The sequence below is a fragment of the Canis lupus genome, chromosome 37, assembly GCF_011100685.1.
Source record: "Canis lupus familiaris isolate Mischka breed German Shepherd chromosome 37, alternate assembly UU_Cfam_GSD_1.0, whole genome shotgun sequence".
NCBI classification, from domain to species: Eukaryota; Metazoa; Chordata; class Mammalia; order Carnivora; family Canidae; genus Canis; species Canis lupus.
In genome coordinates, this window is record NC_049258.1 from 16,699,145 (window position 1) to 16,719,882 (window position 20,738).

Here is a 20,738-nt window from a genome sequence, read left to right on the forward strand (position 1 = left end):
TCCTTTTCTCTTCCTCTCTCTATATCCTATTGGTTCTGTTTCTCTGGAGAATTCTGACTAATAAGGGCCATATGGGGGAGGATTTAATATTAGAACAGAATTTTGAGTTCTGTGAGAAGCCAAATGAAGGAATATGATATAAGGTGGTCAACAACAACATTTATTATACTGCTAGTGACTTCAGTCAGGAAATTTAGAAAAGAAGGTAGTATAATGGCTAATGGGAACACTGACAACAAATGGTCCTATAACAATGTAGGCTTTTCATATTCGGTTGATAATATGAATAACACTTTTACTTTAGTATTTAATGATTTAGTATTTAACAATTTAGTATTTAACAATATACTTTAGTAAATTTTGATAACTCAGGACTAATCATTCCTGAAAAAAAAAAAAACAGCTATAGATTTCAGATAGATAATAAAGGAAACCACCAGGTCACCTAGTTTTGATTCGGGTCTTGGGACATGCAAAGACCATCTGACACATCATTTTTGAAGGAAAGAAGCAGGAAAATGTAACTAGGACTGGAACAAACAAATAAATGACTCATAATAAACCGTATAAGTCATATCTCTAAAAGTATTGTACTTATTTTCATTATTACCGATTTTATGATGGTTAAACCATTTTCTCACAATTGATATTCTTTTTAGTCTTGGCTTCTTTGATGGAGGGAGCACAAACACATCAGACCAAAAGCATGCTTCTTGCATGGAAGGTGCACTTCTCCACTGTTCCCAACTTGCCACTTGTTCCTCTTGACCTTGGAGATTCCTAAGTGGGGTCATTGGAACAGAATTTGATAGTCCCTGATTAAATGAAGCAACTTTTTTTTTTTTTTTAAAGAATAAACCAGCTTCTCTGTGTTCAGTCATACCTTTCGTCCTGCTTCTTTGTGCTGAATGTGCAGTCTTTTCTTCAGTGATTATTCCCTGATTCCTAAGAAGAAGATTTCCATTTTGCTCTGGTACATGTTCCATGTTGCATCATACTGACTGGTGATAGTGGTTATGGCTAAAAGACAGAATAAGCCAGAATTCGGTTTCTCAGATCAGACCAACTTTTAGTTCAAATGCTCACTGGTCCTTTCCTTGAAGAATCCTTTGGATTAATTTCCTTCCCTTTCTTCCCTGATTAGCTCACCGTGTTTCTGGTTTAAAAGAGAAAAGAAAAAGAATAGAACTACCATGAGTGAAATTTAAAAAGTGGATGCTAAACCCTGAAGTTATTGTACTATGAGAGCATTTCCTCAACTGTGAAATAATTTACCTGTGAATTTAAAAAGTAGAAAAGCATCGGGCAAAATCCTATCACTATGTCATTACCAGAGTTCAGAGAACCAAGAATTTCTGCTCTAAGCTATTTTTGTCTTATTTTATATCAGTGATGCCAGTGTAGGGAAAACCAACTAGAGTAGGTTAATTTTTAGTTTTCAAGTATCCTATCAAACCGATATAGTCATTTATAAATTACAAGTATACTGATTTTAAATAAAGAAAAGAAATTAACCTAATATTTATTGGGCATTTACTCTATGCCAGGTACTATGGCAGGTGCCTTTACTTCTCTCAGTATTCCGGTTTTTACTGACAAGGTAGCAAAGGCCCAACAGAGGTTAAGCAATGTGCCCAAATTCAAACCAGTGTCAGTAGTTCTTCCACAGTCTGCTGTGCAGAATTTTCCAATGACTTTAAATGTATCTCATCATGAATTAGATGGAGCAATCATTTTTGGGGAGATGGGAAAGTTACCCACAGATATTGAACACCCAGTTTTTACCAAGTGCATGCTGGGCAGCTTTATTACATGGCATCTTACATTTCCCGTGTTTCTAGTTGAGGAAACTAATAGTTTGAGAAGGTAGGTAGTAAGCCCAATATCATGCTGGTGTAAATATAGGTGCAAGGAATTAAAACCAAGTACTTTTGACCTCGCTTCCTTTCACTGGGCAAAAGCTGCATCACATCGTGTTAAAGTGTATGAGACTTCAGTGTAGCATTGCTATTGAGACTAAATTATTAGTAACTTTGAATATCATTTTGTAAAGCATGCAAGAGCAATTAATGACAAACACAAAGAACAGGCATATATAAACTCAGAGACTGAGCACATCATGTCTTCTCCCCACATATGAATGGGCCGAGAAAGGACGAGTCCTGAGAAAACAGTTTGGAAAATGCTCCACAGCCTTGTGTTCCTAAATCCAATATAGATAAATAGAATGGTGATCTTGTTGGAAGAATCCATTTTCCTCCTTGCATGCCCCTTCTCCTTCTCTTATGTGTTGTCGATATCAGGGCATATTCATTGTGAAATAGCAGTCAAAATGGAGTTAATCTAGGTCTTCCTTACAATTTATTAGCCTATCCTGCCTTCCTTAGCATTACTATGGATATGACATGTATTTAAGACTTTAAAACCCGTAAGTATATTTTAATTGAGAGTCTTGTTTTTATAGCAAGCTCTGAAAGTTATGTGACTATATTTCTATACTAATATGTCCTATTAAAGTGGATAGTTTTAATTATGCTAACAGTTACCCTTTTCACTTTCTTCCACCTTTACAAATATTTTTGGACATCTATCATGTTTCATGTCCAGCTGCCCTGAAGGCGACAGATAGACAAACAGATGGTTCCCACATTCTAGGATAAGAGATAAGATGAAGATGTAGGAGGATACAGAAAGGTAGGAATGTGCAAGTGATAGACTTGCCTGGAGCAGTTGACCCAGATTCTCAACTCTGAGAATTCATTGATTTGTTCATTGTCTGATTTCTCTGTGGCTATTAGCTCTTTAGTATGAGGACATGAGCGTGGTAAGTTCTATTTCCTTGCATACATATTTTCATGCTTGTGCCTTAGATAACTTGGTAAGTTAACTTAGAATGGAGAACAATGTTGTTTTTTAAAAATTATTTTTGTAATTTATGATAAATGATTAGTTATATCATGAAAATATTTAACACAATCAGAAAGTGACCTGAATTTTCAACTCTTATTTGGTATTCTGTAAAGCGTTTGTGTTTTTCCTTCTTTTCCCTTTTTTAAAAATTGAAGTATAATTGACACACAATGTTTCATTGGTTTCAAGTGTACAACATAGTGAAGAATATGGTTTTTAATGTGGGTTATTCTGACCATTAGAGGAACATGACTTTCTAACATTACTTTGGGGTGAACACAACCATTAAGTGCATACCATATGTGTGACATAGAATTCACATTCATATACATTTGAGCTGAAGATTTGTAATTTGGTCCTATGAAGCTGCATTTCAGGATACTACTCATGGAGAATCAACCATTGTAATTTATCTCATTTCTATTGTTCAGTAAAAAGGCTATTCAGATCTTCAATTAGAGAAAAAGGTTTTCACAAAACAAATAATGTTCATTAGCTGTTAGAAAAGCAATTCATTAGAAGAGTGAGGATATAAAGAACTTAATAAATAGGTTAAAATTTGGGGAAGATTACCTGAGGTGAGGATTTAAGTTATCTCCATTTCTTTGTTGGACATGTATAATAAACATGCTAATGGTAGACAGGAAAGCAAAGTTTTTGATGAAGTCACAAACAGGAATACCTAATCATCTGTATAGGTACTCAATCTCATTCATAATAAGAGAGATGCAAAATAAAACAACGATACATTGTTTTTTGCCTTTTTGATGGGAAAAATGGAGAATTTCAACAACATATGGCAGAGAAGAAATTGTTGGAGATTACAAAATGGTAAAATACTAGTGGAGGAGAATCTGGTAGTTTTGTTGTGTATAAGTTGATTATTGTTGGGTAATAAACTATACTGAAACTTGGTAGCTTCAAACAATAGTGTTGTGGTTTACTCTGGAACCTGGACAGTAAAGTGGACTGAAACAGTAATGTGGGATGGAAATTTAGGCTACACTCAGCTAAGTAGTTCCTCTAATCATGGCTTCACTCTCATACATCTATCATCATGACCAAGCCATCTCACATATCTGGGGCACTGGCTGAGAAAAGCAAGTTGACATGGCTCTGTCTTAGGTGGTCTTTTGTCCTTCAGTAGGCTTGACTGAGCTTGTTCACTTGGTGGAGGCAAAGATTTCAAAAAAGCAAACAGAAGTGTTGCAAAGCCTTTTGAAGACTGGAATCAAAAATGTACATAATCACTTTCAGAGCATTATATTGGCCAAAGCAAGGTACAAGGCCAGCCCTAATTCAACTGGTAGGAAGATAGACTGGAGGAATTGAAAAATATTGAAGTATGTAAATATTTTACATAGGAGAATAGTCGAAGTCATATTTGGAAATAATGTACCACATCTAGTAAAATGACAATTGCCTTTACCCAAGTCTAGGCATTTATTTCATAAAGAAATCCCAAGTCTAGGCATTTACTTCACAGAAAATATGAAAAAGTCATATGTATAAAGCTATTCACTGGACTACTATTTATTGTCTTCTAATAAAAGACAGAAAACAACCCAGAAGTCCATCAGCAGTCAATAGTTCAATAAAATATGGTGCATTTACACAATGGCATATTGAGCAGGGGTACAGTGCTAGGAGTTGAACATTGTTGAGCTGGTTCTTAGTTCATTAGTTTTTTTCTTTACCTTCATATGTGTATTATTTTTTTCACAATAAAGAGGAAAAATGGATCTGATTCCTTTTTAAGACCAATTATATACAAAATTAAAAAAATAGAATGAAATAGAAAATAAACCACATACCAAGTTTTTGTCAGAGGATAATGCTCTGTCTCTGAGAGGTAAGCTATTTACATCTCAGGTGCTATAAACAACTTAGCAGTATTCAAAAAATACTCATCAAAATTCAGGCTTTCTTGGCTGAGGGAAAGTTTCTTCAATCAGAAAGCCTGACAGTATCTCCCTAGGGGTACAAATGTTACAGGGAGAAAATAATTGTGTGTTCAGACTAAACATTCTCAACTTTTCTGCAGCCTGCATCTGTTAAATAAACTATTTGAAGTGAGTTTTAGAAACTAGCAGCTGATGTAAAAAATATAGTTTTTCTTTTTGACATATCTTTTTTCTTTGCCTTTGTTATATCAGTACTTTGTTTAAAACATAGACTGCTACTCTTCATTAAGATGCCACACATCCAAAAGTCTAGTTCTAATCCTGAACATGTTAACAGATTGCCCATAGATTTCCCAAAACAACCCTATTCTGATATCTCAAGTTTCAAAAAGAGCTGCTCTCATCCAACTATTTGACAAATATTTACAACCACATAAGTGGCCAGAAAATATCAGAAGTGTCATATCTTTAAGAGATAAAAAAATCTCTCATTTTGAATTCCTCTTGGGGTTGTTGTCATCCCATCTTTGGAATGGAAATTTAGTCTGAAGACTGAGCAAAGGCCTATAGATGTGTTGACCAATAAATAAGCAGAAAGCATTTTCTGTTCCTGGTCTGTCAAATTATCCTTCTAGACTCATGAAACTGAATATTACAACAATTCCAGAGACTCATTAACTGGACTCTACATTATCTGACTTGTTTTGGTAGGTGAATGTGTGCAGTGACCAGATAGCAAGGAGGCTGAATTTTAAAGTGACTGAGTTTTCTTAACCATTTGCAATTGATTTCTTCACTCACTATGCTACTGAAACTTTTTTTTTTTTTTTTGCTACTGAAACTTTTAATGATTACCAGATGGTATCGTTTCTCCTCCATGCTTATTTTCAACTGAATATTTAAATTTTTTTAAAGATTTTATTTATTTATTCATGAGAGACACACAGAGAGGCAGAGACATAGGCAGAGGGAGAAGCAGGCTCCATGGAGGGAGCCCAATGTGGGACTCGATCCCGGGTCTCCAGGATCAGGCCCTGGGCCAAAGGCAGTGCTAAACTGCTGAGCCACCCAGGGATCCCTATTTAATTTTTTTTTTCATCAATTTGTTTCCATTAGCTCACCAGGAACCTTTTTTTTTTTTTTTTATCTGTTTGGAAACTCCTCCCATCTCCATTGTTTGTCCCACACTCTCCTTAAACATCTCTGATTTGTTTATGGGTTAGTCAGCAAACTCATCCTTGAGTTTATTTATAATCAACATCATAAGGCATACAGTATCCAAAAAATCCAGAATCCATATGAATATACAGTTGGAATGGTTGTATTGGGTTATTTTTTTTACTGGAATGTTTCCCAGATTACTTCTCATTTTAACAGAAAAATTAACTCATCATGCGATGAAGATCCCATTAACAGACAAGCATTGTTCCTTAGAAAAAAGTTTCAAAGCCCTGCATCATTTTAATGGATCTCAAAATAATTAATCTGCCTACTGTATCAAGGAAATGAAGTAACTTCATGATTAATATTTTACTCTTTGTGAATATCTCCTTCCCAAGTTCCACCATAGTTAATTTCCAATGTTCAAAATTCTTCTCAAATATTGCCTCAATATTTTCCTTAACTAATTTCTACCTAAAAACATGTGGCTCATTTATCTGTATCAGAGTTGAATCACCATGATTACAAGTACTTTAATAGTAAAAGTCAAAAGAGGAGTCAAAACATCACCCGTGATTATTAAAATTCAGAAAGAAGAGTGATCTCCGTAAAGAACATGAAGTGATAAAAAACAAAATTCTATAAGAGCTGCTTAGTAATTCAAGCAACAAATCTATGATGCATTTACAATGGACGGGGTCCTGACCTATGTACCTGACACAAATAGACTCTTTCTGTGCTTGAGGAGATGATTAGTTTCTTGTGGAAAGAGATAGGCAATAACCAACAGAATAAATGTGTACATTATGTAGGATGTTAAAAGTGACTAGTACTATAGAAAAAAGAAAGTACAGAGCAGGAGAGGGTGACAGGGGGAGGGGCAGAGAGAAGAGAGTTGATTTCAGATTTAAGTGGAATGCTCAGGGAAGCCCACTTTAGGGAGAGATATCTGAGCAAACACTTCAGAGTTCAAAGATTTAGTCACAAGGGCATCTAGGGGGAGGAGCATTCTTGATGAGATGAACGGTCCTTGCAAAGCCTGGTTTGTGGGAGAAATAGCAAAAACAGAACATTGGTGCTGGCAGGCAAGGCAAAGAATGGTAAGAGAAAGGGTTACATAGACAAAAGGGGAGCAAGAGGTTTTGAAAGTTACTATTAGACCTTGGCTTCTGTTCTGACTGAAATGTGGAACCTCTTGAAAATTTGAACAGAAAAGTGATAAGATCTGACTTACATTTTAAAAGGATCAAATCTTGGTTGGTTGTATTGATAGTAGACTGAAGGAAGCGGTAAGGGCAGAATTGAGGAGCCTAGTTAGGAAGCAATTGCAGTAACCCAAGATAAAATGATGGTGGCTCAGACCAACGTGGTAACATAGAAATTGTGAGAAATAGTCATATTTTGAACATGCAGTAAAAGTAGAACCAAAGAATGGTTGTATTTACTTCTGGAGAAGGCTGAGCTTATACCAAGTGTTCTGATACCAAATTGAGTTCTGAAGATAGAGTTGAAACTCCAAGTGCTTGGGCCTTTCCCCTTTTCTAATGAGAGTAGAAGATCTAGGGGAGCCATGGTCTTAATCCAGTGGAGGGTCATTTTGGACCCCAGTAGGGCTAGGATGAATTTATTCCATGTGTGGCTTCATCATGCACACTGTTGATGGATGCTCTTTTATCAAAATAAGAAATGCATGCTTCATTTTATTGTCATATAAAAACTTGTGTAGTGAAGGAAGTCAGTTACGGTCCTCTAAACATGAGCAGAAGTTTGTTCACTAAAACATTTAGAGGCAGTATAGAGCAGAAGTTAATGGCATGACTTCTACAGCCAAATTTGCCAGTGCCAAATCCCAGTGCTGATATTTTACTGGCCTGTCTTACTTACCTTACTAACCCTACCTTACACAGTTGTGAGCAGTAAATGAATTTACGTATGTAAGGAACTTAAAACATTTCCCATATAATAATAAGCAATACATAAGTATGTGCAAATATAGTTTCCTTTTGACGCAGGGTAAATGTAATGTTATATTGCTGTTACCACTGTCATCTAACACTTCTCATCAAACTTTCTCCAAACTCTTCATTAGATTCTCAGCTAATTCCTCACCTATAAGATAGTTAATGCCACCTTTTGCTCTTCTTTGCATGTGTGTACACTAAAAAAACCTGGTTACTCTATGACTTCAACTTATTCCTCCACAAGAATGACTTATAAATTGATGAGAACCCATTCTATGTTATCCAATGGCTTCCAACTACTTACTGTGTTCAAGTTAGAGGTCCTACCATTATCCAAAACATATTTGAAAATAAATTTAGAGATTTTTGTTGTTGGCAATATGTCACACCAAGTCTTATGAAGAGTTCCTGCTACATAATCTCATAAAATGCTGAATAAAAATATTTTTAAATTGCCATTTTTAATGAATTAATGATCTTGTAAGAAATTTGCTGAGTGCTAGATAGAGGTCACATACTTAGAATAATTTCACCCCAACCCTAATGGAAGTCAAGAATGCCACCAAACATTCAAGAAAGACATTATATTTTAATCTTACATAATCACTTCCAAGAATAGAAAAAGAGGAAACATTCAGTAACTTGTTATTTGGCTGCAAACCCTTGATACTAAAACTTTATAAATAAGAGTGAGAAAAGCTAGAATTGAATATCATTCAAGAACAGAGGTATAAAGACCCTACACAAACAATGTATCCAGTACTGAATGAAAAAAGATATACACTATCACTGAAGTAGGTTTTTTTTTCTCCCAAGAATGTAAAGTAGATTTAGTATTGCATAAAAAACTAATGCAATTTCCCTAGGAATATGTAAATGGGATAAACCACATGATTATTTTACTAGATGCAAAAGGCATTTAATAAAACTAACATGCATTTATGGTGAAATCTCTTAACAAACTAGAATTAGAAAGGAAAGTAATTAAAATAATGAAGAGACTACACACACACACAGAGACAAGATAAAAAGCAAAATTCAATTATGAAACACTGAAAGCTTTCCTTTCAAAATCAGGGACAAGACAAGAAAATATGCTACCTCCACTTCATTTCTATTCACTGGTGAACTGGTAATCTCAGCCATATATTAAGTTAAAGACAAAGAAATTGAAAGTATATGGATTAAAAAAGGAAGGTATGAAGCTATTATCATTTACAGATAACATGATTTAGTATGTAAAACAAAGCCCAAAGAATCTGAAGATAAAATACTGGAATCAATAAGAGAGTTTTACAAGCAGTTGAATACAAAATCCAATTTTGAAAATTTTTTGGATGTGATATATTTCTACAAAGCAGATATAAAGTTTTAGAAAATACAGTTTTTTAAAAAGATTTTGTTTATTTATTCATGAGAGACAGAGAGAGAGACAGAGAGAAACAAGGCAGAGGGAGAAGCAAACTCCAGCAGGGAGCCTGATGTGGGACTCGATCCCGGGTCTCCAGGATCACGCCCTGGGCGGAAGGTGGCGCCACATCGTTGAACCACCGCGACTGCCCAGAAAATACAGTTTTTATAAAAGGTAACATTTAAAATGGTACCAAGAATAAATATAAGGACAGATGTTCAAGATTAGTAATATACAGGATGAAATCAATACAAAGTGATAATAAAAAGACAAAATATCAGAAAAATAGTCAAAGGCTTGAGCAAATACTTCACAAAAGAAGAAATTCAAATCACTAATAAACTTACAGAAAGATGGCACAACTTCAGTAGTGATTAGAGAAACGGAAAAAAACCAAAAAGCACCCAGCAATTATACAAACATTTAAAATTCTGACACCACCATATGCTGATGAAGATGCAGCAGAGACATCTCACACAATGTTGGTACTCAAGTGCTTGGGACAACCACATTGTAGAAGAGTTTACTTTCTCTAGAAAAGTTAAAAATATGCATAATCTATGATCCACTAATTCCAATCCTAGAGAAGATTTTGTATATATGCACCAAAATATAAAAATGTTTATAATAGTTCCAAGCTGAAAAAACCCACTTATCTAATGGTAACCAGATAAATGGTTTATGGGCCATTCATACAGCAGAATACCATTTGGCACTGGAAGTAATACTATAGCTGCTCACTAACTTAGATTAATCTCACAAACAAAATGGAGGCTAAAAGTAGCAGGTTACAAAAGAAAGTACATAATCAAAATTCATTTATAAACAAATTTCAAAATCAGACAAAATTAAATTGTATTGCTTAGTGATGCACACAGTGGTGGTAAATTATCAAGAAAAGCAAAGACTTTTATTATACTAAAAGTCAGAATAGTGGTTACCCCTGTAGGATGAAAAATGGTGATCTAGGAAAGGTGGGAAGTGGGGGTGATTGGTGATGTTGTATTTCTTAACCTAGGTAATGATAGTGGAGGATTCCATCAATGATTACTTCACGTATCTACTTAGCTAGCTAGGTAGCTAGGTATCTGTGATCCATTCATCCATCCACGCAACTATTCATCCATCCATCCATCCATCCATCCTTCCACCCATATATACACCTATCTATCCATCTATTCACCCACCACTTATCTATCTATCTATCTATCTATCTATCTATCTATCATCTATCATCATCTATCTATCTATTAGCTCCTTCTGGATATATTTCACAATTGAAGAAGGTTTTAAAAAAATTGTGGTAACTAAAATGTCTATGTGCTAATTAGAAAAACTTTGTGCTAATTAGTAAAACTCTTTTAGAATGTCAGATTTTATTTTAAATAAAATCTTTAAAAAAATGTTATAGCACACAGTGATAAGTCAGCACACAGTGATGCAACAGAGAAGACAAGTTGATTGGTTGTGAGTATGTCAAAGAGATTTGGTAAGCAGGGAGTGGTGTATTAATACACCCCCTAGGTGACTAAATAATTCTAAGGAAAAGGTGTCTTTAAAGAAATATAGTATTTGAAGAGATAATCTTCAAAAATGAGGTTAGCAAAAATGCTAATTATTATTTTGCTTTGGCTTGTCATTACTCTTTTCTCATATAAAATAAAGGCAAATTGGAAAAATACATATTTATAATTTAAAAATATTAATTTAAATTAATAAGCATTCATATATCTACACTACTCTTCATAGATATTTAAAGCTAAAACGTATGATTTTTGTTTATTTTGTTAGCTACTGTTAGGATTTAATTAAATGAATGTCAGCAGTAAACAAACCATCTCTAAAGTCTGTCATGAGACTCCCTAATCATAGGAATATCTCAGAGACACTTGATTTGAATCCTGGCTCGTGCTCTCTCTCTCTTACTTGCTCTTGCTCTCTCTCAAGTAAATAAATTGAATCTTAAAAAAAAAAAAAAAAAAAAAAAAGCAAGCCCTGTTTTCAGAAAAATTCTGAGTGACCGAGTCAATTGATCCATGGAGGAGAATCTTTTTTATTTTTTTTTTCTAAGCATCTCTTTTAAGCTGGCCGACACAGACACTTATTATTAGATCCCTCCTACAAGCTATGTAGAGTTCTGCTCTAATGAAATGTAAAAATTTAGCTTCCTTTAAATTACATTCAAGAGTCAGTATTTTGCACATACCAACCTTTTACTGACGATCTCCAAGGACTTGGGGACTCAACCCTTCAACTAGAAATTGAGTGAAATCCCATTCTTTTTTTGTTGTGCAAAATTCATTTTTAAAATTCTTCATTTTGAAATATAAATGCATTGTGAAGGACCCTAGACAAATCTAAGGAAGGCTTGGTGTAGTTTTTATATGTATAGATATGATGCATTTTGAATGACTAGTTGTAGACCAGTTGACCCTAAGGCATTAGAAAAGAAATCTGAATGGAGCTAAAAGTAATATCCACTGCTTGCAAGTACTTCTTAGTGGAAAGGAGAAGGCACAGACCTTGCAAACTATAAGATGGATATGGTGATGGGCATAGCACACCAAGGCAGTGGGATTGATTCTAGAAAAATTAGCCAGAGGCCCACATAGAGGGCAGGGTATGGCTCAATGCCTCATAGGGCTTTACACTGTCAGATGTCAGGATTTGATAATACACCTGTTTTAGCATCTCTACTGTTTATATTTTCCCAACGCAAAAAGCTCTGATGATCTCTTGAGTCATCAGAGAAAATGACATTGTCTTTTTTCATTTGGGGCTCAGAACCTATATTTTTTAAAATAAAATCAACATTTTCATTTTAACTTAAAAGTTGTGTCACCTGGAGCACCTGGGTGGCTCAGTGGTTGAGCATCTGCCTTTGGCTCAAGTTGTGATCCCAGGGTCCTGGGATCGAGTCTTGCATTAGGCTCCCTGCATGGAACCTACTTCTCCCTCTGCCTATGTCTCTGCCTCTCTGTGTCTCTCATGAATAAATAAATAAAATCTTTAAAAAAATGTTATAGCACACAGTGATAAGTCAGCACACAGTGATGCAGCAGAGAAGACAAGTTGATTGGTTGTGAGTATGTCAAAGAGATTTGGTAAGCAGGGAGTGGGTTCCATTAATGCAGCAACTATCATTAAATTTGTCATTAAAAATACAAATGTCAGATACTAGAGAGAAAAACAATTTGTTGGGGAGAAGATGGTGATGAGTTGGAAGCTTTCATATCTACTGCTTGAAGAGTGATGCCAAAACCAAAGTGAGTCAGGATGCATCTTATGAGTTCTTCACATAGATTCTTAAAGGATAGGACATTTTTTAGACTCTGACTATTGTTAAAGCTATGATACAAGAATTATGGTTGAAATTATGTATTTACTCTCACACTTCAGATTTATATTTTAGATAAACATAATGAGATTAGAGATTGAGCTAGATCTAGCATAGAGAAAAATATACTTTTTTCTTAGTTTATTGACATTTAATTTACATACTATGGAATGCACAAAATATACATATACTGTTTGGTGGGTTTTGGCAAACATATATACTCATCTAAAACAACAACAATCAAGATAGAAACACTTCCACCGGGATCCCTGGGTGGCGCAGTGGTTTGGTGCCTGCCTTTGGCCCAGGGCGCGATCCTGGAGACCTGGGATCAAATCCCGCGTCGGGCTCCCGGTGCATGGAGCCTGCTTCTCCCTCTGCCTGTGTCTCTGCCTCTCTCTCTCTCTGTGTGACTATCATAAATAAATAAATAAAAAATCAAAAAAAAAAAAAAAAAAAAAAAAAAAGAAACACTTCCACCACCATAGAAAGTCCCTGTGCCCCATTCCAGTCAATATTCCTTCCTGTGCCCTCAGAAATCATTCTTCTGATTTCTTTATCATAGATCAGTTTTGACTATCCTAAAACATCATATAAATGGAGGGGGGGAGGGGCAAGACGGCGGAAGAGGAGGGTCCCCAAATCACCTGTCTCCACCAAATTACCTAGAAAACCTTCAAATTATCCTGAAAATCTATGAATTCGGCCTGAGAATTAAAGAGAGAACACCTGGAACGCTACAGGGAGAAGAGTCCCCGCTTCTATCAAGGTAGGAAGACGGGAAGAAAGAAGTAAAGAAACAAAGACCTCCAAGGGGGAGGGGCCACGAGGAGCCGGGCTGAGGCCGGGGCGAGTGTCCCCAGGACAGGAGAGCCCCGTCCCGGAGGAGCAGGAGCTGCACTGACCTTCCCGGGCGGAGAGGGGCTCCCGGGGAGGTGGAGCAGGACCCAGGAGGGCGGGGATGCCCTCGGGCTCCCGGGGACACTAACAGGCACCTGCGCCCCGGGAGAGTGCCCCGAACTCCCTAAGGGCTGCAGCGCGCACCGGAGGACCCGGAGCAGCTCGGGGGGGCTCGGGGGCGGCTCCGCGGAGGGGGCTGCGGGCAGGAGCAGGAATCCAACCGCGCAGGCTCCGGGGCACAGGGCGCCGGGACACAGCCCAGGATCCGGCCTCCCCCCGGGACAGGCAGAGGCCGGGAGGGCCCAGGACAGCGAGGACGCTCCTGCCCCAGCTGAGCAGATCAGCGGCCCCGCCCGGAGCCTCCAGGCCCTGCAGGCAGAGAGCTCTGGAGCTACTGCGGGAGCTGACTCCAGGGCTGCAGAGCTGGCCCTGCCACTGGGGTTGTTCCTCCTGGGACCTCACGGGGTGAACAACCCCCACTGAGCCCTGCACCAGGCAGGGGCAGAGCAGCTCCCCCAAGTGCTAACACCTGAAAATCAGCACAACAGGCCCCTCCCCCAGAAGACCAGCTGGACGGACAAGTTCCAAGTTCCAGGGGAAGTCAAGGGACTTAAAGTACACAGAATCAGAAGATACTGCCTGGTGGTTGTTTTTTTTTTTTTTTTTTTTTGTTTTGTTTTGTTTTGCTTTTTGATTTGTTTCCTTCCCCCACCCTTTTTTTCCTTTCTTTCTTTTTCTTTCTCTTTTTCTTCCTTTTTCTTTTCTCTTTCTCTTTTCTTTCCTTCTTTCTCTCCTCTCTTTTTCTCCTTTTCCCAATACAACTTGCTTTTGGCCACTCTGCACTGAGCAAAATGACTAGAAGGGAAACCTCACCTCAAAAGAAAGAATCAGAAACAGTCCTCTCTCCCACAGAGTTACAAAATCTGGATTACAATTCAATGTCAGAAAGCCAATTCAGAAGCACTATTATACAGCTACTGGTGGCTCTAGAAAAAAGCATAAAGGACTCAAGAGACTTCATGACTGCAGAATTTAGAGCTAATCAGGCAGAAATTAAAAATCAATTGAATGAGATGCAATCCAAACTAGAAGTCCTAACGACGAGGGTTAACGAGGTGGAAGAACGAGTGAGTGACATAGAAGACAAGTTGATAGCAAAGAGGGAAACTGAGGAAAAAAGAGACAAACAATTAAAGGACCATGAAGATAGATTAAGGGAAATAAACGACAGCCTGAGGAAGAAAAACCTACGTTTAATTGGGGTTCCCGAGGGCGCCGAAAGGGACAGAGGGCCAGAATATGTATTTGAACAAATTCTAGCTGAAAACTTTCCTAATCTGGGAAGGGAAACAGGCATTCAGAGCCAGGAAATAGAGAGATTCCCCCCTAAAATCAATAAAAACCGTTCAACACCTCGACATTTAATTGTGAAGCTTGCAAATTCCAAAGATAAGGAGAAGATCCTTAAAGCAGCAAGAGACAAGAAATCCCTGACTTTTATGGGGAGGAGTATTAGGGTAACAGCAGACCTCTCCACAGAGACCTGACAGGCCAGAAAGGGCTGGCAGGATATATTCAGGGTCCTCAATGAGAAGAACATGCAACCAAGAATACTTTATCCAGCAAGGCTCTCATTCAAAATGGAAGGAGAGATAAAGAGCTTCCAAGACAGGCAGCAACTGAAAGAATATGTGACCTCCAAACCAGCTCTGCAAGAAATTTTAAGGGGGACTCTTAAAATTCCCCTTTAAGAAGAAGTTCAGTGGAACAATCCACAAAAACAAGGACTGAATAGATATCATGATGACACTAAACTCATATCTGTCATTAGTAACTCTGACCGTGAACAGGCTTAATGACCCCATCAAAAGGCGCAGGGTTTCAGACTGGATAAAAAAGCAGGACCCATGTATTTGCTGTCTACAAGAGACTCATTTTAGACAGAAGGACACCTACAGCCTGAAAATAAAAGGTTGGAGAACCATTTACCATTCGAATGGTCCTCAAAAGAAAGCAGGGGTAGCCATCCTTATATCAGATAAACTAAAATTTACCCCGAAGACTGTAGTGAGAGATGAAGAGGGACACTATATCATACTTAAAGGATCTATCCAACAGGAGGACTTGACAATCCTCAATATATATGCCCCGAATGTGGGAGCTGCTAAATATATAAATCAATTATTAACCAAAGTGAAGAAATACTTAGATAATAATACACTTATACATGGTGACTTCAATCTAGCGCTTTCTATACTCGATAGGTCTTCTAAGCACAACATCTCTAAAGAAATGAGAGCTTTAAATGATACACTGGACCAGATGGATTTCACAGATATGTACAGAACTTTACATCCAAACTCAACTGAATACACATTCTTCTCAAGTGCACATGGAACTTTCTCCAGAATAGACCACATACTGGGTCACAAATCGGGTCTGAACCGATACCAAAAGATTGGGATCGTCCCCTGCATATTCTCAGACCATAATGCCTTGAAATTAGAACTAAATCACAACAAGAAGTTTGGAAGGACCTCAAACACATGGAGGTTAAGGACCATCCTGCTAAAAGATGAAAGGGTCAACCAGGAAATTAAGGAAGAATTAAAAAGAATCATGGGGACTAATGAGAATGAAGATACAACCGTTCAAAATCTTTGTGATGCAGCAAAAGCAGTCCTAAGGGGGAAATACATCGCAATACAAGCATCCATCCAAAAACTGGAAAGAACTCAAATACAAAAGCTAACCTTACACATAAAGGAGCTAGAGAAACAACAGCAAATAGATCCTACACCCAGCAGAAGAAGAGAGTTAATAAAGATTCGAGCAGAACTCAACGAAATCGAGACCAGAAGAACTGTGGAACAGATCAACAGAACCAGGAGTTGGTTCTTTGAAAGAATTAATAAGATAGATAAACCATTAGCCAGCCTTATTAAAAAGAAGAGAGAGAAGACTCAAATTAGTAAAATCATGAATGAGAAAGGAGAGATCACTACCAGCACCAAGGAAATACAAACGATTTTAAAAACATATTATGAACAGCTATACGCCAATAAATTAGGCAATCTAGAAGAATTGGACGCATTGTTGGAAAGCCGCAAACTACCAAAACTGGAACAGGAAGAAATAGAAAACCTGAACAGGCCAATAACCAGGGAGGAAATTGAAGCAGTCATCAGAAACCTCGCAAGACACAAGAGTCCAGGGCCAGATGGCTTCCCAGGGGAATTCTATCAAACGTTTAAAGAAGAAACCATACCTATTCTCCTAAAGCTGTTTGGAAAGATAGAAAGAGATGGAGTACTTCCAAATTCGTTCTATGAGGCCAGCATCACCTTAATTCCAAAACCAGACAAAGACCCCACCAAAAAGGAGAATTACAGACCAATATCCCTGATGAACATGGATGCAAAAATTCTCAACAAGATACTGGCCAATAGGATCCAATAGTACATTAAGAAAATTATTCACCATGACCAAGTAGGATTTATCCCTGGGACACAAGGCTGGTTCAACACTCGTAAAACAATCAATGTGATTCATCATATCAGCAAGAGAAAAACCAAGAACCATATGATCCTCTCATTAGATGCAGAGAAAGCATTTGACAAAATACAGCATCCATTTCTGATCAAACTCTCTGAGTGTAGGGATAGAGGGAACATTCCTCAACGTCTTAAAAGCCATCTACAAAAAGTCCACAGCAAATGTCATTCTCAATGGGGAAGCACTGGGAACCTTTCCCCTAAGATCAGGAACAAGACGGATGTCCACTCTCACCACTGCTATTCAACATAGTACTGGAAGTCCTAGCCTCAGCAATCAGACAACAAAAAGACATTAAAGGCATTCAAATTGGCAAAGAAGAAGTCAAACTCTCCCTCTTCGCCGATGACATGATACTCTACATAGAAAACCCAAAAGTCTCCACCCCAAGATTGCTAGAACTCATACAGCAATTCGGTAGTGTGGCAGGATACAAAATCAATGCCCAGAAATCAGTGGCATTTCTATACACTAACAATGAGACTGAAGAAAGAGAAATTAAGGAGTCAATCCCATTTACAATTGCACCCAAAAGCATAAGATACCTAGGAATAAACCTAACCAAAGAGGTAAAGGATCTATACCCTCAAAACTATAGAACACTTCTGAAAGAAATTGAGGAAGACACAAAGAGATGGAAAAATATTCCATGCTCATGGATTGGCAGAATTAATATTGTGAAAATGTCAATGTTACCCAGGGCAATATACACGTTTAATGCAATCCCTATCAAAATACCGTGGACTTTCTTCAGAGAGTTAGAACAAATTATTTTAAGATTTGTGTGGAATCAGAAAAGACCCCGAATAGCCAGGGGAATTTTAAAAAAGAAAACCATATCTGGGGGCATCACAATGCCAGATTTCAGGTTGTACTACAAAGCTGTGGTCATCAAGACAGTGTGGTACTGGCACAAAAACAGACACATAGATCAGTGGAACAGAATAGAGAATCCAGAACTGGACCCTGAACTTTATGGTCAACTAATATTTGATAAAGGAGGAAAGACTATCCGTTGGAAGAAAGACAGTCTCTTCAATAAATGGTGCTGGGAAAATTGGACATCCACATGCAGAAGAATGAAACTAGACCACTCTCTTTCACCAGACACAAAGATAAACTCAAAATGGATGAAAGATCTAAATGTGAGACAAGATTCCATCAAAATCCTAGAGGAGAACACAGGCAACACCCTTTTGAACTCGGCCACAGTAACTTCTTGCAAGATACATCCACGAAGGCAAAAGAAACAAAAGCAAAAATGAACTATTGGGACTTCATCAAGATAAGAAGCTTTTGCACAGCAAAGGATACAGTCAACAAAACTAAAAGACAACCTACAGAATGGGAGAAGATATTTGCAAATGACATATCAGATAAAGGGCTAGTTTCCAAGATCTATAAAGAACTTATTAAACTCAGCACCAAAGAAACAAACAATCCAATCATGAAATGGGCAAAAGACATGAAGAGAATTCTCACAGAGGAAGACATAGACATGGCCAACATGCATATGAGAAAATGCTCTGCATCACTTGCCATCAGGGAAATACAAATCAAAACCACAATGAGATCCCACCTCACACCAGTGAGAATGGGGCAAATTAACAAGGCAGGAAACAACAAATATTGGAGAGGATGCGGAGAAAAGGGAACCCTCTTACACTGTTGGTGGGAATGTGAACTGGTGCAGCCACTCTGGAAAACCGTGTGGAGGTTCCTCAAAGAGTTAAAAATAGACCTGCCCTACGACCCAGCAATTGCACTGCTGGGGATTTACCCCAAAGATACAGATGCAATGAAACGCCGGGACACCTGCACCCCGATGTTTCTAGCAGCAATGTCCACAATAGCCAAACTGTGGAAGGAGCCTCGGTGTCCATCAAAAGATGAATGGATAAAGAAGATGTGGTTTATGTATACAATGGAATATTACTCAGCTATTAGAAATGACAAATACCCACCATTTGCTTCCTCGTGGATGGAACTGGAGGGTATTATGCTGAGTGAAGTAGGTCAGTCGGGAAAGGACAAACATTATATGTTCTCATTCATGTGGGGAATATAAATAATAGTGAAAGGGAATATAAGGGAAGGGAGAAGAAATGTGTGGGAAATATCAGAAAGGGAGACAGAACGTAAAGACTGCTAACTCTGGGAAACGTACTAGGGGTGGTAGAAGGGAAGGAGGTTGGGGGGTGGGAGTGAATGGGTGACAGGCACTGGGGGTTATTCTGTATGTTGGTAAATTGAACACCAATAAAAAATAAATTAAAAAATAAATAAATAAATAAATCATAAAAAATCATATAAATGAAACCATAATTATGCATTAGTTTCTAGCCACTTTTGCTTAACATAGTATTGAACAATTTATCCACATTGTGCACTTTTGTGATTCATTCTTGTTGTTGAGTAATATTCCAGTCATATAAGGTATATTTGAATTATTTATTTTCTTGTTTTGTATTTTAGGTTATTTCAGTTTTAGTCATTGTGAATAAGTGGAGTTGTGACTTTGTTAAATTAACATTTGTTAAGTAGAGCCCCAGGGTGTCAAATGGTGAGCCAAGTTTCACCAAAAAACTGCAAGGAAAACTGAAATAGAGTTTATTACTCACAGGTAGGGAACAAGGTACACAGCAAACCATGCAAGGAGATCAAGGCAGGGTTTTGGGAGAGAGAGCAGGGTAGGACATGGGCCACATGCCTTTATTAGGGGCCGAGGGTGAGGTCCTTTGGGGATCCCAGGCTGAGACAGAATTTGACATTTAAACAAGTAAGAGTGGGATTTGAGGGGGGTGCCTGGGTGGCTAAGTTGGTTAAGTGTCTGCCTTTAGCTCTGGTCATGAACTCAGGGCCCTGTAATGGAGCCTGATGTAGGATTCCCAGCTCAGCGAGGGTCTGCTTCTCCCTCCTGGCCCACTCTTCCACTCCATCTCCCAACACCTGGTTGTGCACACTCCCTCTTAAAAAAAAAAAAAAAAAAAAGCTTTGGGCAGGTTGAGGAGTGGTGTCTCTTCTAAGAGGTTCACAAAGGGTAGGGCCTGGGTGGCAGAAGACAGTGCTTATGACAAGGGTCACTGAGGTAGTTGTATCAGGAAGTTAAATTTACTTTTGACCTTGCAGGCTGTTCCCTAGGGCCTGTCCTCCCTGGAGGGGGTGGACTCTGCCAAGGCCTCTGCAGGTTGCATGGCCATAGAACATGGATGAAATGGATGCTGAGACAGCAATATTATGTAGTTCAGCTAAACTCTCAACAAGTGGCTACTAATACCCTTAGAAATTCATTTTAAGAATAAATATATCTTTAATTTTACAAGAAAATGCCAAACAATTTTCAAAAGTAGTTTGTCATTTTTACTTTTACAGATGATAAATGAGGTCCATTTGCTCTATAAGCTCACCATTTGGTATTTTCAATCTTTCTAATATCGGCAACTCTACTGTGTGTATTGTGGTATCTCATTGTGTTTCTAATTTGCATTTTATTGATGACTAATTCTATTGAGCAAGTATATATGTGTAAAATAGACAATCTGATTATCTTCTTTTGTGAAATATCTCTTCAATACTTTTACTCATTTTACAAATAGGAT